Here is a 14,711-nt window from a genome sequence, read left to right as displayed (position 1 = left end):
AGCAAAAAAAAATCACGTTTGTTGTATCGGAGCCCCCTTTAGTATTTGTTGTTATAGCAGCAATAGAAATACATCATCTGTGAAAGTTTCAACTGTCTAGCTATCACGATTCATGAGATATTGCCTAGTGACAGACAGATAGACGGACAATGGAGTCTTAGTAATAGGGTCCAGTTTTTATTACCCTTTGGGCACAGAACTCTAAAAAGGTCTCTCATCAAGGGCACATCACACACATTTTTCAGCTCAATTTCCCAAAAACTACATCCGACACGCACGAAGCCGGGGCAGGTCCACGTAGAAAAACCACGTTCAAAAAGTAATCTACAGGTATTGAAACCGCCTGGAATATACAGTATTTATTTGGATAAGGATTAATACGAAGGTATGGATAACATGGTCTGATTTTAGTCGTCATTTCGTCGTCAACTTTTGAAATGTAAAAAAGTAGTTATCACGATAATAGTTGGACATATGGTATCGCAAAGTTTTTTGTAATCTTGATGTATTCTTTAATATCGTAAAACATTTTTGTTCTATAATCAATAGCTTCAACAGCGCATGCGATGAAAGATGTTTTATGGCAACTTTTTTTACACTTTGAGTTACATTATTGTAGTTTTAGTACGGAACCCTAATTTTTTCTGTTAATAAATATAGCCTATGGCCGCCAACCTTGCTAAATTTAAACTGGTCGAGTCTGATGTTTGTGAGTGTGGCTTGGGCATTGCAGACACTAATCATATATTTCTCTCATTTCCTCTCCATGACAACTTCCTTTATAAACAGCTTATATCTCCTACAAAATCCCATTACCTACGTTCATCTCTGTCCTTTTAGCCTCTAATGACATAACTATATGTAACTTATTGTACATATTTATAAATAATAATGATATTAAAATTTAAATATGTATTCCTCATCTCACTAAATTTAATTTATCATGTATAATATATTTATTTATTTCGCCTAAATCCCATGTAATCTTCTCCTGTTGAATTCCGTATTCCAAAATCCCGTATTTTCTATCGATTTCGTTTTCTTACCTTTACGCGTCTGTGGCGGATGCGCAAACCGCGCTAGCCAGAAAAAAACAGCCTATTGGCACTTTGGAATAATTTAGCATTCTAATAGTGAAAGAATTTTTTAAATCGGTCCAGTAGTTTTTGAGTTAATTCGTAACAAATATCCAAAAATCCAAAGCTTTCCTCTGTGTAATATTAGTATACTCGTAGATATAGATAGTATGGATTTATACACCTCTCCATTTCTTCCGTGGATGTCGAGGCGACTGAGGATATGTTTAGATATACCGTAGGCGACGCGACAGGCTAAACCTGTCACTATTGTACCGCTTTTGTCAAACTTAAAACCTAAAATTGCTAAAAGTGGCTCCGAAGCGGTAACGTTTCGTGTGCTCTGCCTACCCTATTTGGGAATACAGGCGTGATGTTTGTGTGTGTGTGTGTACAATATTTATTGTTATTGTATTTCAGAGCAGTGGTAGTCTCAAGGTAAACGAATTTGAGTTGATGTGAACAATAAAACTACACACAACCATTCAATTGACTGAGAGTAATAGTCCTCCTGGTGAATGACGGAACGTGTTTTGGTCCCAGGGCCGATTGCATACTATACACACCATTTCGACGTTGGCATGCCTCCCTCTAGGTGGAATAACGACATCGCGAGAGCTGCGGGCAACAGGTGCATGCAGGTGGCGAGTTGTTCATTGTGGTTTTCTAAGACTTCCACTTCAACTTCCACCATTGGATAAAGGTCTTCCGACTAATGAGATTGAGGTTGTACGTTATTCTAATCATACCAATATTATAAATGCAAGTATGTATGTTACCTCTTGGCTCTTCTCGCGTGAAGCGCTTAACCGATTTAGATGAAATTTGGTACAGAGATAGTATGACACCCTGGAGAGAACATATATTAGTTATATCCGAAATACATAGATCCCGCGGGATAGCGATAAACGATTTTGTGCAGTACTTTCTTATAAAATCAAAATTATCGTACTTCATCATTTAGTACAACTCTTAACACTTATTTATTCTACAGTACGAAAAGGGCATTACTTCGAGGAGCGGCAAAAGCGCTTGCAGTCGAGTGGTTCTTGTATTTAGATTTCATGGCTCGTGGTATGTAATAACTGGCGGAAACGAATGAAACACGTATACATTTTTTTAAATATGTATCTTTATTAAATATACAACAAAGCTGATGCGTATTATTGCAACAATCACACCGAGTCTGTTGTAGCTGTAAAGAACATCCGATCATACACTAAACGGTGGTGCGGCCAAAAAACACTGTGTAATCGTCAAAACTTAACTAAACCCAGCCATTCTCTTATTGGTGACGTAAATATTACACTAGAGCATACGATTGGCGTAGTGTTCGGCAGACCCGCTAAGCCCGCCTTTTTGTCTTGGATTTACACTACAAACCCAGTTCAAGTTATTATCAAAATACTTGATAAGACGGACAGCCTGTCAAAGGCTGAAGTTTCATGGGCATCCTGTGAGTGATTGTCAAATGGTATACGGATCACATGGCGTCCGGATTCAATAGCTATGGATGGATGCGACTGCCACATAATTTATCCAGCTGCACATGGACGCGAGTCAATTTGATTTTTGATCGCTTGGCTTTGAACGCACTACCAGTGTTAGGAAAGCGCACGGTTGGGCGAACTTCAAGGGCGTTAGAGGAAAAAATAGGTGCTGCAGACGAATCTTCGTGAGTAGCGCCAAAAGTTGGCGCCACTGCAAAACCGCTACTGCTTGTAGGTATAGGTTTGCCTTGTTAGTAACGCACGTTCGTTGCGGTTGCGGGTCTTGCTCGTCTACGCTGTCTGTTAGTAGTAGTTGGGGTACTGTGGCCAGGGATGCTGCGGGTGGTGGTAGGGGCCAGGGGGCTGCTGGTAGCCCCACGGCGGCTGGTAGGGCTGGGCGTAAGTCTGCTCGTAGGACTGGGTTGTGGCGGCTGGGGCTTGGTAGTACGTGCTGCTGCCCCGGTCGTTGTCGTCGTGTTCGCCGCCGAACTCTCTTTCTTTTTGATTTCGGTGCTTGCACTGTGCAAAAAAATAGCATTATGAACTTCATTTTTATTCATGTACTAGCGCCCCGCCCCGGCTCCGCACGTGTAGTATATTCAAAATAACCCTCCTTTGGACAGTCGGGTAAAAAGGGCACCGTGCCAGCAGCCCGTAGTTTGCACGGGCAAAATTTTCAAAAAACTGGCTAAGTGGCGACTGGCAACAGGCGAAGGGTTCCGTAACGTTATCTATACAACATTAGACATTAGCAAAAAACGGCAAAAATCACGTTTGTTGTATGAGAGGTTTATTTTAATTTAATTATTTATTTTTACCCGCGTGGGAACTATGGCCCAAGCCCTCTTGTTCTCAGAGGAGGCCTGTGCCTAGCAGTGGGACGTATATAGGCTGGGATGATTTATTTTTAAAGTGAATATACAACTCGTCATTCAACATTCTGTGAATATTTCAAGCGTCTACCTGTTGCAGTTATTAATATCGAGCAAAAACTGCCAAAAACACGTTTATTGTAGGGAGCCCCACTTAAATATTTATTTTATTCTGTTTTTAATATCTATTGTTGTAGCGATACGATAATCACAGTTCATGAGATCCAGCCTGGTGACAGACAGGCGGACAGTGGAGTCTTAGTAACAGGGTCCCGTTTTTAGCCTTTGGGTACGGAACCCTAAAAACGTCTCTAATCAAGGGCACTTCATACACATTTTTCAGCTCCATTTCCCAAAAACAACACCCGACTCGCGCGAAGCCGGGGCGCGTCGACGTAAATGCATTTTTTGGTTAGATTGATATTTTTAAATTTGTAATATCTTTTGAATGGAATGTCCGATTTCAATAATTCAAAAATTAATCTATACGTATTGAAACAGTCTTGAATATTAAATGATTTATTTAGATAAGGATTAATACAAAGATATGAATAAAATGGTCTGATTTTAGTCTGCATTTCTATCAACTTTTTTGTAAAAAAGTAGTTATAGTGACATATTTATATTTAACGAAGCTATGTGATGTTACACTCCCCCTTGTACCGAAACCTAGTCTATGGATGCAAAGGCCTGTCTAATTAATGAACTTAAAAACCGGCCAAGAGCGTGTCGGACACGCCCAAAATAGGGTTCCGTAGCCATTACGAAAAATTAAGTAATATTTTTCTAAGGATTTCATACGGAATCTTCCAAGTTTAGGTACATTTTATACCTTAGGCTGCTATTTACTCTTAAACTACTAACAATTCTCAAGCAAACTTAGCCGTTATAGTTTTCAAAGTTTGGGGGACGCTCGATTTTCATGAAAATTTGACTTTTTGAATGCACTTGTTGAATATTTCGCAAACATATCACTGAATCGAAAAATCGTCTTAGCAAGCCCCTAATGGTAAAATTACTGCTTTCTAGCATTGACGGATTAACGGACGGACGGACGGACAGACAGACAGACAGACAGACATGGCGAAACTGTTAGGGTTCAGTTTTTGCCATTTTGGCTCCGGAACCCTAAAAAATGATAAAATTTGAATTTGTAGTACAGTCGGCTGTTGAAGTTAAGTGCTGTTATTCTGCCCCGTGACTAGAAGACAACCGTGATACTAATTGTCACAACTCCTAACTTTTAATGGATTTATAAAATCATTTTCAATTAATGAGTGACCCAGGAGACACTGCCATGGCAACGAGCTACGCTTAAAAGCTGATTTGATCGTGTTCTTCCTACGTCATAAACAGGCAGACCTTCCCCCTACATGCGTGACTTAGTGACTTACTTATTAATATATAGATAAAATAGGTTGCATGGTCTAGAACACTCAGCGGTCTCTGTGGACTGCCTAAATGGCTAGCATATGGAGTGTAGAGAAGGAGAACAATCTGTGTGGATGCAAGAGTATTCCACATGTGTTTAAATAGGTCGTGCTAAAGTAGCAAGTGGGTAAATTTTAAACGAAAAACAGTAAAGTTTAAACGAAAAACAGTAATGCTTTTCAAGGTCAAATAAATTCAATCACCGTCCACGTTTTCTCACAGGAGTTATTATAAGATATATTTACTCTTGCTAGTGCAACTCTGGAGAGATTTGGAACTGTTATTTACCGCTTAAAGCTTGCTACTTTTCTCCCACCACCTCGTGCCGCCCAAATGTGCAATAGAATGTACACGATAAGTTCAAGGGAATTACGGACCTATGACATTATAACAAAGTAACATTTCTCTTTGTTTACGCCAGTTTGATTTTATTCTCGAAACTATTAGATTAAATTTCTATTGACAATTTAAGAAAAAAATAAAATTATTTATTAAACGAAAACCAACAACTTATACAATATGAATGTGAAATTAGTTGTTGTTGTGTGTAATATCCTGTGATTGGGAAATTCACACACACCATTGAATTACTTCGCTGGTTGGTACAGGTTTCCTTAAGACGCCGCGTGCTGGGCATTCTAAAAGGAGGCCTGTGCCCAGCAGTGGGACGTTATATAGGCTGAGGTGCGGCTTCAGATGGATAAGAGATTGTTCTTCTTCCCTCTACAGTCGATAGGCTAGTGCGTCAGTCAGTCCACCCAGACCCAGGGCCCTATACTACGAAGTACAAAACTCGAACTTCGTATCTTGCCGTCCCGCTAACGCTTATATTTAACACAAGAGTGAGAGGGACGGTACATTCAAGTGCAAAGATATCGACACGGCCAAAGTTACAAAAATATGTATACACGACCTTAATGTTAAGTGCATAAAGTCGTGTATACATATTTTTGTAACTTTGGCCTTGTAGATATCTTTGCACTATGTACGATAAAAACTTCGATTTTAGTATTTGGTAGTAGTGCAGGCGGCGCGTGCGCACATGGTTGTACTGACGTGGGCGGCGGCGGCGCGTCGTGCTTCTCCTTGCGCGCGCGCTTGCGCAGGTGCTTGGCGAGCGTGCGCGCGTGCGCGACGGCGAGGCGCGCGGCGGCCGCGTCCCCGAGCTCCTCGGCCAGCTCGCGCCGTCGCCACGCCAGCGCCGCGCTCGTCTCCAGCTCCGCGCCTTCCTGCTTCTCGTACGACTGGACCAGCTCTGCGATCAAATAAGTGTTTGCTAAAAATTGCATTTTTTATACAAGCTTTTTTTGCTGACGGTACTTTTTGTTACTACATTGGCATACCAAATTTCAAGTCGATGCCATTAACCGTTGAAGAGTTCCGTCCTGCGGAGACGATCCTGGCCGGACTACCAGGATGTCACTACCATAATGTATTGTCACGCAATTTACATAAGTATGCCAAATTTCAAGACAATCCGCAACTGGAAGTTGGTCGAATTTAACTTGCAAGATTTGATTACAGACCGACAATGGGACAGGTGAAACTGAACTTTTTTTTAAAAGCTTGTAATAGGGTCAATCGACTTTTTCTTGTCAATCATTGCTATAGTTACAGTAACCTGAGTCACTCTTTAAACCAGAAGTTTATAGGATTAAAATTTGCCAAACATGCGATTTGTGGTAAATTTAAGCCCTTTCTATAATTGGTCATCTGATAAGTATGTTAGTGTAATGTGACACAACATTTTTCTATTAAGACTATTAAAAGTATTATAACCAATAATATGTACTTTCTACTAATCATGCGAAGTCAGAACCTCATAAATAATGTAGCCAACGAACGAAAATAGCAACGCTCGACTAAATTATTCAAGTGAGTCATATAATTTCATATAATTCTGTCCAGACATAAGTATCTCACGCACGTTGACTCGTTCAGAACAACATAGAGACAATATGCGGGAAAAATGTAGTCCAGACGTTTTCAACAGGTGTCGCGGCACACTGCTGTGCCGCGTATATTTTTGGTGCACCGCGTATGCATATTTTTGTTGCTGACTGTACAAGAAAAGTTAATGTTTAAGAGCAACCTTCCAGCAACAAGGACGCGTGGCGTGTGCAGCGGGAGGTCGCGCCGCCGCATATACTCGTACGCTGCTGCTAGTGTTCTCTATCGTTTGCCCGAATTTCATATGCCCATGTATCGTTTTCTAGAATTTTCATTTCCCCATAAAGCAATTTATTTCTGAAATAGTAATTTCTTCAGAGTTGATTAAACTAACCTAACCTAACCTACTGCATTCTATATGATCACATTAAAAAAATCCTGAAAAACAGCACGGCTCTATATATTTTATGGCAAACGTTGGTATGGCAAGTGAAATTCGGCCAAAAAATTCGGGCAAGTAAAGGTAAACGGCTGCTAGTACACCAATGATTCATGGCAGCACAGCCAGTGATTTTAAGCTAATGTAAGCACTATACGGTTAGCCGTGCGGTTTTAGCACACTGTCCCTCTTCAAAGTATCGCTTGAGAATAAGACGGCGCACTAAAACTGCGTATTAGCCACATAGTGCGTACGTAGCATTAGGTATTATAAGTTCGGAGAAGGGCGTGCTTGGCGAGTGTAGCGCGAGGTCCAGCAGCTCTTCTAGCCTACGCTGCGTCTAGTACAGTCGGGGCATAAATATATCTACGTCACCAAGACGTTGTGCTATGTACAATGTTTATCTGGTTGCATAGATATTCATGCCCTCGATTGTACACTAATGATTTATGGCAACAGGCAGCGGGTGCCGTTAAACGACGCGGGGTAGCACGATCAAGATACGGCTCGACAAACCCGAACGCAAGCTGTTGAACTAAATATGGGGCGCGCTTTGTGCCATTATATATAAAACACATGGCGCGAATAAACACATGCCGAGCCGATAATGGCGCGCGCGCCTTTGATCTGTGTCGAAAAACCGACAACGATGACTCGTGTGATTTTTGACGAGCGTGCCGAGCTAAGCGTTTAGACGCGCGTGGCGCGACTATACGGCTCGGCTCGACTCATGACGCGTCGTTTAACGGCACTAAGTGTTAGTACAGTGGCGCCTTCCAGCTCCGGGTAGGGCGTCCGGGCGTGTGCAGCGCCAGGTCCAGCCGCTGCATGTGCAGACCGCGTTGAGCGGGTCGCGCGCCACGGCCGCGTCGAGCGCCGCGCGCGTGCTGTTAGTACAGTGGCGTACCTTCCAGCTCCGGGTAGGGCGTCCCGGGCGTGTGCAGCGCCAGGTCCAGCCGCTGCATGTGCAGACGCGCGTTTGAGCGGTCGCGCGCCACGGCCGCGTCGAGCGCCGCGCGCGTGCTGTTGTACAGTGGCGTACCTTCCAGCTCCGGTAGGGCGTCCCGGCGTGTGCAGCGCCAGGTCCAGCCGCTGCATGTGCAGACGCGCGTTGAGCGGTCGCGCGCACGCGCCGCGTCGAGCGCCGCGCGCGTGCTGTTAGTACAGTGGCGTACCTTCCAGCTCCGGGTAGGGCGTCCCGGGCGTGTGCAGCGCCAGGTCCAGCCGCTGCATGTGCAGACGCGCGTTGAGCGGGTCGCGCGCCACGGCCAGCGTCGAGCGCCGCGCGCGTGCTGTTAGTACAGTGGCGTACCTTCCAGCTCCGGGTAGGGTCCCGCGTGTGCAGCGCCAGGTCCAGCCGCTGCATGTGCAGACGCGCGTGAGCGGGTCGCGCGCCACGGCCGCGTCGAGCGCCGCGCGCGTGCTGTTAGTACAGTGGCGTACCTTCCAGCTCCGGGTAGGGCGTCCCGGCGTGCTGCAGCGCCAGGTCCAGCCCGCTGCATTGTGCAGACGCGCGTTGAGCGGGTCGCGCGCACGGCCGCGTCGAGCGCCGCGCGCGTGCTGTTAGTACAGTGGCGTACCTTCCAGCTCCGGTAGGGCGTCCCGGCGTGTGCAGCGCCAGGTCCAGCCGCTGCATGTGCAGACCGCGCTTGAGCGGGTCGCGCGCCACGCCGCGTCGAGCGCCGCGCGCGTGCTGTTAGTACGTGGCGTACCTTCCAGCTCCGGTAGGGCGTCCCGGCGTGTGCAGCCCAGGTCCAGCCGCTGCATGTGCAGACGCGCGTTGAGCGGGTCGCGCGCCACGGCCGCGTCGAGCGCCGCGCGCGCTGTTAGTACAGTGGCGTACCTTCCAGCTCCGGTAGGGCGTCCCGGGCGTGTTGCAGCGCCCAGGTCCAGCCGCTGCAGTGCAGACGCGTTGAGCGGGTCGCGCGCACGGCCGCGTCGAGCGCCGCGCGCGTGCTGTTAGTACAGTGGCGTACCTTCCAGCTCCGGGTAGGGCGTCCCGGCGTGTCAGCGCCAGGTCCAGCCGCTGCATGTGCAGACGCGCGTTGAGCGGTCGCGCGCCACGGCCGCGTCGAGCGCCGCGCCGCCCCCGCCGGCTCGCCGCGCACGTGCTGCAGGAAGCGCGCGTACTTGATCGACATCGCCACGCTATCGCCTGAAACAATATATTCAGATCCTTACTTGTGTGTGCACTCAAATCAACACGACTTTCCCGGCCGAACAACACCGACCTGATATTTGGAAGTCCCGTGTTTTCCCCTCCCATGTTGGGTGTTAGTAAAATTGCGACGACAAAGCGCCAGTACCAATGACATTTTCTACTAAATTTATTAATTTTCGCTGGTAAACGGGTGTATATTTAGTTACAAGAGGTTCAATGTACATGTACACGAAAAACAGGGTCGGTACTGTCTGGGCCAGTAGAATGTCGTTCCCTAGCTTTAAAAGTTGCGTTCGACTTAGCACGGCAAACCATCAACATTGGCTCGCGTAGCACACTATGGATACGCGCTGCCGCGTACTAGTGACCCGCCAGGCTTTGTACGGGTGCAACTATAAAGGTCTATAACATTTTCACATTCCCCATCCCCCCTTCCCCCTTTCTACAAAATACACCTGCATGAAGCCGGGGCGCGTCGCTAGTTACACATTATACATGTAAACCTTCCATGAAAACTCTTTAACTGATGTCACCATCCTATGCTATAGGTTTCCAAGCTAAACCACCTTTAGTAGAGGGAACATTTTTTTTTTACAAAAAAACTGACCCGTGATTGACCCTTATTAAATTTATTAAGTACCTACTTGCATCTATTTTATACACAAGTAAACTGTACCTGTTTTGGTGAGGATATATACGACTCGTAGAGTTGTGCGCATTTATCGTAGTCACCGCGGCGCGCTCCAAGTTCACACGTCTGAAACCAAGCCAACAATTATTATAAAAGACAAGTTTAATCGTTCCAAAACACATACATAAATAAATTTCTTTTATTACACCCTAAATAAATAAATTTATTTCGTTCAACAGAGTACAAGATATGTGAATAAGCTGCTATCGTCGTAAACACAGAAGAAATGTGATCCATATGATATGTTCTGCTCTGACGTTGGTAAGTGAGACAAACACCATAACACTACAATGGATAAAAGGACACAGTGGATCGCGAGGTAAAGACGGGGCCGACCGATTGGCTAGAGGGGGTCTGGAGATGAAGGTCTTCGGTCCCGAACCCATCTTACCTCTGACCTTTGGATGGCTGTGCGGCAAACTGCGAACACAACACCAAAGTAATGCACCAACAATATTGGACAAACCTAGATACAAGCAGGCAAACCAGAGAAGCCCTCGCGACGATCAACCCTGGATTGTCCCGCAAGCTTCGCGGTTAGGAGGGATCAACTCCTGCTGGCGGAGCTCTTACTGGATACGCCTTGCTAAACAAGCACTTACATAATCTAGGTGTTACAGACATCCCCTGCAGCCCTGTGCAGAGCATGCATGAGCAGAAAGACAGCCACTCACATCCTTCTGAATGCCCTGGTGTGGCGAACTACAGGGCACTACACCTAGGATCACCGGGTCACTGCAGGAAGTCGCCGGCACGTGAACGGTCTGCTAGGCTTCCGCCAGGAGCTAGGCTGGCATGAATAGCGCCTACAGCCTAATCACGCAAAATAGCGCACTTAGACGTCGAGTTGCGGAAAACAGCCCGCTAATTACCTATACCTATACCTATGATATGTTTTCATCCTACGGTTCAAGGATAAAACTTACCACGATTGTTCTGTGATTTTCTGTAACGAATATATTGTTGATGGGATATCTCGGAATGGTATTGTGGTACCTAGATTTCGAGTGTCAACTACCGAAGCTAACAGCCATTCATGTACTGTATCTGCACCATGCACGCGCAAGTCTTCTCAATCCGGTCCAGTATCTCGGCCGCCTTGGCCGCGTTCCCGTGCGCCTCTTCAAAGTGCGCCCAGTGCAGGTGCAGCTCCGGCTTATCGAGGTGGTGTACGGTGCAGGCCCGCTCCAGAACTTCTCGCTCACCCCACCAGCTCTGGATGATTCTCTGTGCGCTCCTCTAGGAACTTTATCAGCTGTGGAATGTCCATATGTTGTAATGTAAAGCTTGACCTAGTACCAAAGTAAGGCAAAGCAAATACATATTAAACACCCAACAGACCCAATAATTAACGCGTGCAAAGCCGCGTGTAAAGCCAGTCTAAAAATCCCCCTAAAAAGCTTCCTCAATGCTCATATATTGTCCACAATATTCTATCCTAGTTAACTTTAACATTTGTGGAAGGGGGATTATTGGCAGTAGTTCCTTTCCATTCCAGTAATAATTCCTGGTGAAGGAACTGCTCCATCCATGGTGTGTGTTCAGATGTAGTTACCCTCATCCAGAACTCCTCGTAGAGCGCGCAGGCGATGAGGCAGCGTTCGTGCAACACGAGCGCGCGCTTGGGAGCCGTGCTGCTTCTCCCACTCGAGATACGCCTTCCAGTTCTTCAACTGGCACGCCTCCAGAGTTTCACGTGAAAGTACGGCCGCTTTATCTACATACCACAATGGAATAAGGTCAAATGTGTATTATAGGTTTTTTTTTTCAATTTGAAATTCAATGGCCAATTTATCTCAATCTAGGTAAAAGTGTTAATAGTAGATTGTTGCACCAAGCAGAAAAGTTATATATTATTGCACCGAGCTGCCGATTTGGAGCCCAAGCGTTAGCGAGGGCTTTAAAAAGCACGAGGGCAATATAAATTTATTTTTTGAGTCAATTTAAATTTCGGTTCTTTTACCTTTTCATTGTACTTGTAGTGGTCTACTCTTGTGTCTGATATCCTGTCAATCGTTCAAAGGTTAACTGGAAGAGATCCCTTTAAGGGATTAGTTCGCCTTTGTACATCTTATTATCCTGTGTTCTGTTATTTTCATGTGTTTTTTATACAAATAAAGAGTTTTACAATACAATACAAATTACTTAATGCAAGGTGCATAATCTGCTTTTCTTTCAACTATTACTGAAATAGCAGACGAAAAAAAAAACTCATGCTAAACAATTAATAGGAAAGAAATGTCACTTGCACTCGATTGATTCCATTTTTGTAAGTTTACATTCGCACTCTCAAAAAATGTCCACGGAAAAAGGCAAGGTTACCGCTAATTTGTTTTTTTATTTCCTACTATTTTTAGGCCGATTAGTAGGCAAGAGCGCAGTCACGGTATCGGCAATTTTTGAAAAAAATAGTTTTTCTTTTACAAATATACAATTTAATGAACTAAAACAATTTCCTTGCTCACGCGACCTTAAGGTCGCTTTAAGGTGCTTTTAAGTTCATTGATATGGACCTCCGCAAAGTAACGCCTGATTCAATAAATTATACAATTTTACTCGCAAAATGTGATGAAAAACATTGTATGTCGCACGGCGTTACTAGAATTACGAACATCGACTCATTAAACCCTCAGTCTTCGACTTCGGGCTTTTAATAGACTCTCGTCGTAATTCCTTATTTACCGCTCTTAAGACACAATGTACTAAAACATAATAGTTACCACTTGATACTGATACCATAGTGTGTTTAAATGTAGACATTAACATAAAATTGAAAATGGTATTTAATATTGCTCAAAAGCAGCACACAATTTTACCGTTAAACTCTAATTTTCGAAAAAAAAAAGAAAGTATTAGTAGTCATATGCATGAAATAATTGACTTATTATAGTACTTCTACTACATCTCAACCGCTATCAGTTTCCTGTTGCATATATCTAAGCAGACCATTTCGTTTTATAAAAAAATCCGCTCGTATTTCTCATTTCTTCAATATCTGTGACAAGATACTGATAGCGGTTGAGACGCTAGTAGAACTACCCATTAAGCATACATGGAAAGTTGTTATATGCAGATGATAGCTTGTTAACCAACAGTATACGTACACCCTCTTCGAAGGTCCATCGCGCAGCGACCTGTTCGCCGGTAGTCTTGTGCACTTTTCGCCGAGCAGCGATGATGCGCTCCTTAATCGCTTGCGCCTCTTCATCAGAAGCCTATAAAAAAATAGTACATTCAATGCCTAGGCCTGGATGTAGGCAATTGAAGGCTGAGTATTGATTTAAATGGATGAGCCTTCTAGTCCATTTAGATTTTGAGAATCTTTATTTACTCATAAAATAACATACAATATAGTTTACTTAATATTAGATGAAAGGGGGGGGGGGGTTCTCATTCAGACTTAGTTTTACATCTACTTCTTCACCAGACTTCAGTGTATTGTTTCAAGAAGATCTTTTTCAAGTAAAATTTTGGACAAAGTTAACGAACGAATCACATTTCTACACTTCTTGGAGTGAAGTACATCATGGATGACCATTAATATACTTCTAGAAACTGGGCCCAGGTGGTACAAGTATAGTACAGGTAAGGTACAGTATTCTCCTGCGGCCGAGTCAATTTTTAGTTTCCGTACCCAAGGGTAAAAACGGAAACCCTATTACTAAACTACGCTGTCCTCCGTCGTCGTCCGTCACGCTATATTTTCAAACCGTGATAGCTAGACAGTTGAAATTTCACAGATTATGTATAAACTGCGCCGCTTATAACAACAAATACTAAAAACAGAATAAAATAAATATTTAAGGGGCGGGCTCCCATGCAACAAACGTGTTTTTTTTTGCTAATGTCTTATGTTGTATAGATAATGGTACGGGACCCTTCGTGCGCGAGTCCGACTCGCACTTGGCCGGTTTTAAATTTTATGAACAATAAACTTGTCTTGTGAGAGAGTTTGATGTCAAATACAATACGGTCCTTTATAAAGGGTTTGGTGGTAGGAGGGTACGAGTATGACTCACGATGTGGTCGAGCGGCTCGTCCTCGCCGGGCGGCAGGTCGAGCTGCGGCTGCGCGCCGCCCGCCTCGCGCACGTCCTCGCGCACGTCCCGCGCAGCCGCACCCAGCTCCGAGCGCGCCACCACCCGACACCGGCTCCGACATCACGTGCTCTTGAAACTTAACAACATAACTAATACTAGATTATCCGTGGCCTGGAAGTAAGCAATTGCTGGCTGAGTATGAATTAACGGCAAGATTGCCTGTCCGTTTAACTAATACGAAGCCAGCAATGGCTATTCCAGCCGAGACTATATAAAGCTTTTCTTAAAATGGTCAAGAAAAAAACTAAATTAGAATAAAACTTTTTCACAAAATATATTATGTATGACATTCAATTTTATTCCAATAAATGTTTGCTTTCCGCCTTTTTCATTTAAAAAAAAAATGCAGGTGTATTTTTGCAACCGAAAAACCACAAGCTGTTTCAGACTCAATGAAAAGTCCAGAGCTCCAACAAAATAACTAATTCCGGCCATTTGAGTTGGCTGTGTACGTATGCGTCTTGTGCTAACATTTCCATGGCCGTTTTAACTTTATTAAATATATTATTTAAAAGAGACTGGAAAATAATAAAAATTTGTATGCGACATCTTTTTCAACTT

The 14,711-nt window shown here is 44.3% G+C and overlaps 1 long non-coding RNA gene and 1 pseudogene across 1 annotated transcript; both read right to left on the bottom strand.

Moving 5' to 3' along the window:
* Nucleotides 1–2,775: 2,775 nt before the first annotated feature.
* On the bottom strand, nucleotides 2,776–11,671 carry LOC141432634 (pre-mRNA-processing factor 39-like; annotated as a pseudogene).
* Nucleotides 11,672–11,739: 68 nt separating this feature from the next.
* Nucleotides 11,740–14,159, bottom strand: LOC141432635 (uncharacterized). Its single transcript, XR_012451846.1, has 3 exons — nucleotides 14,070–14,159; nucleotides 13,155–13,265; nucleotides 11,740–11,767 (listed from the first exon to the last, which is right to left on the bottom strand). It is a non-coding gene; the product is annotated as an uncharacterized lncRNA (long non-coding RNA).
* Between the last annotated feature and the right edge of the window lie 552 nt (nucleotides 14,160–14,711).

Source organism: Choristoneura fumiferana, chromosome 11 (assembly GCF_025370935.1).
Source record: "Choristoneura fumiferana chromosome 11, NRCan_CFum_1, whole genome shotgun sequence".
NCBI lineage: Eukaryota > Metazoa > Arthropoda > Insecta > Lepidoptera > Tortricidae > Choristoneura > Choristoneura fumiferana.
This window is presented reverse-complemented; position numbering and strand designations above follow the sequence as displayed.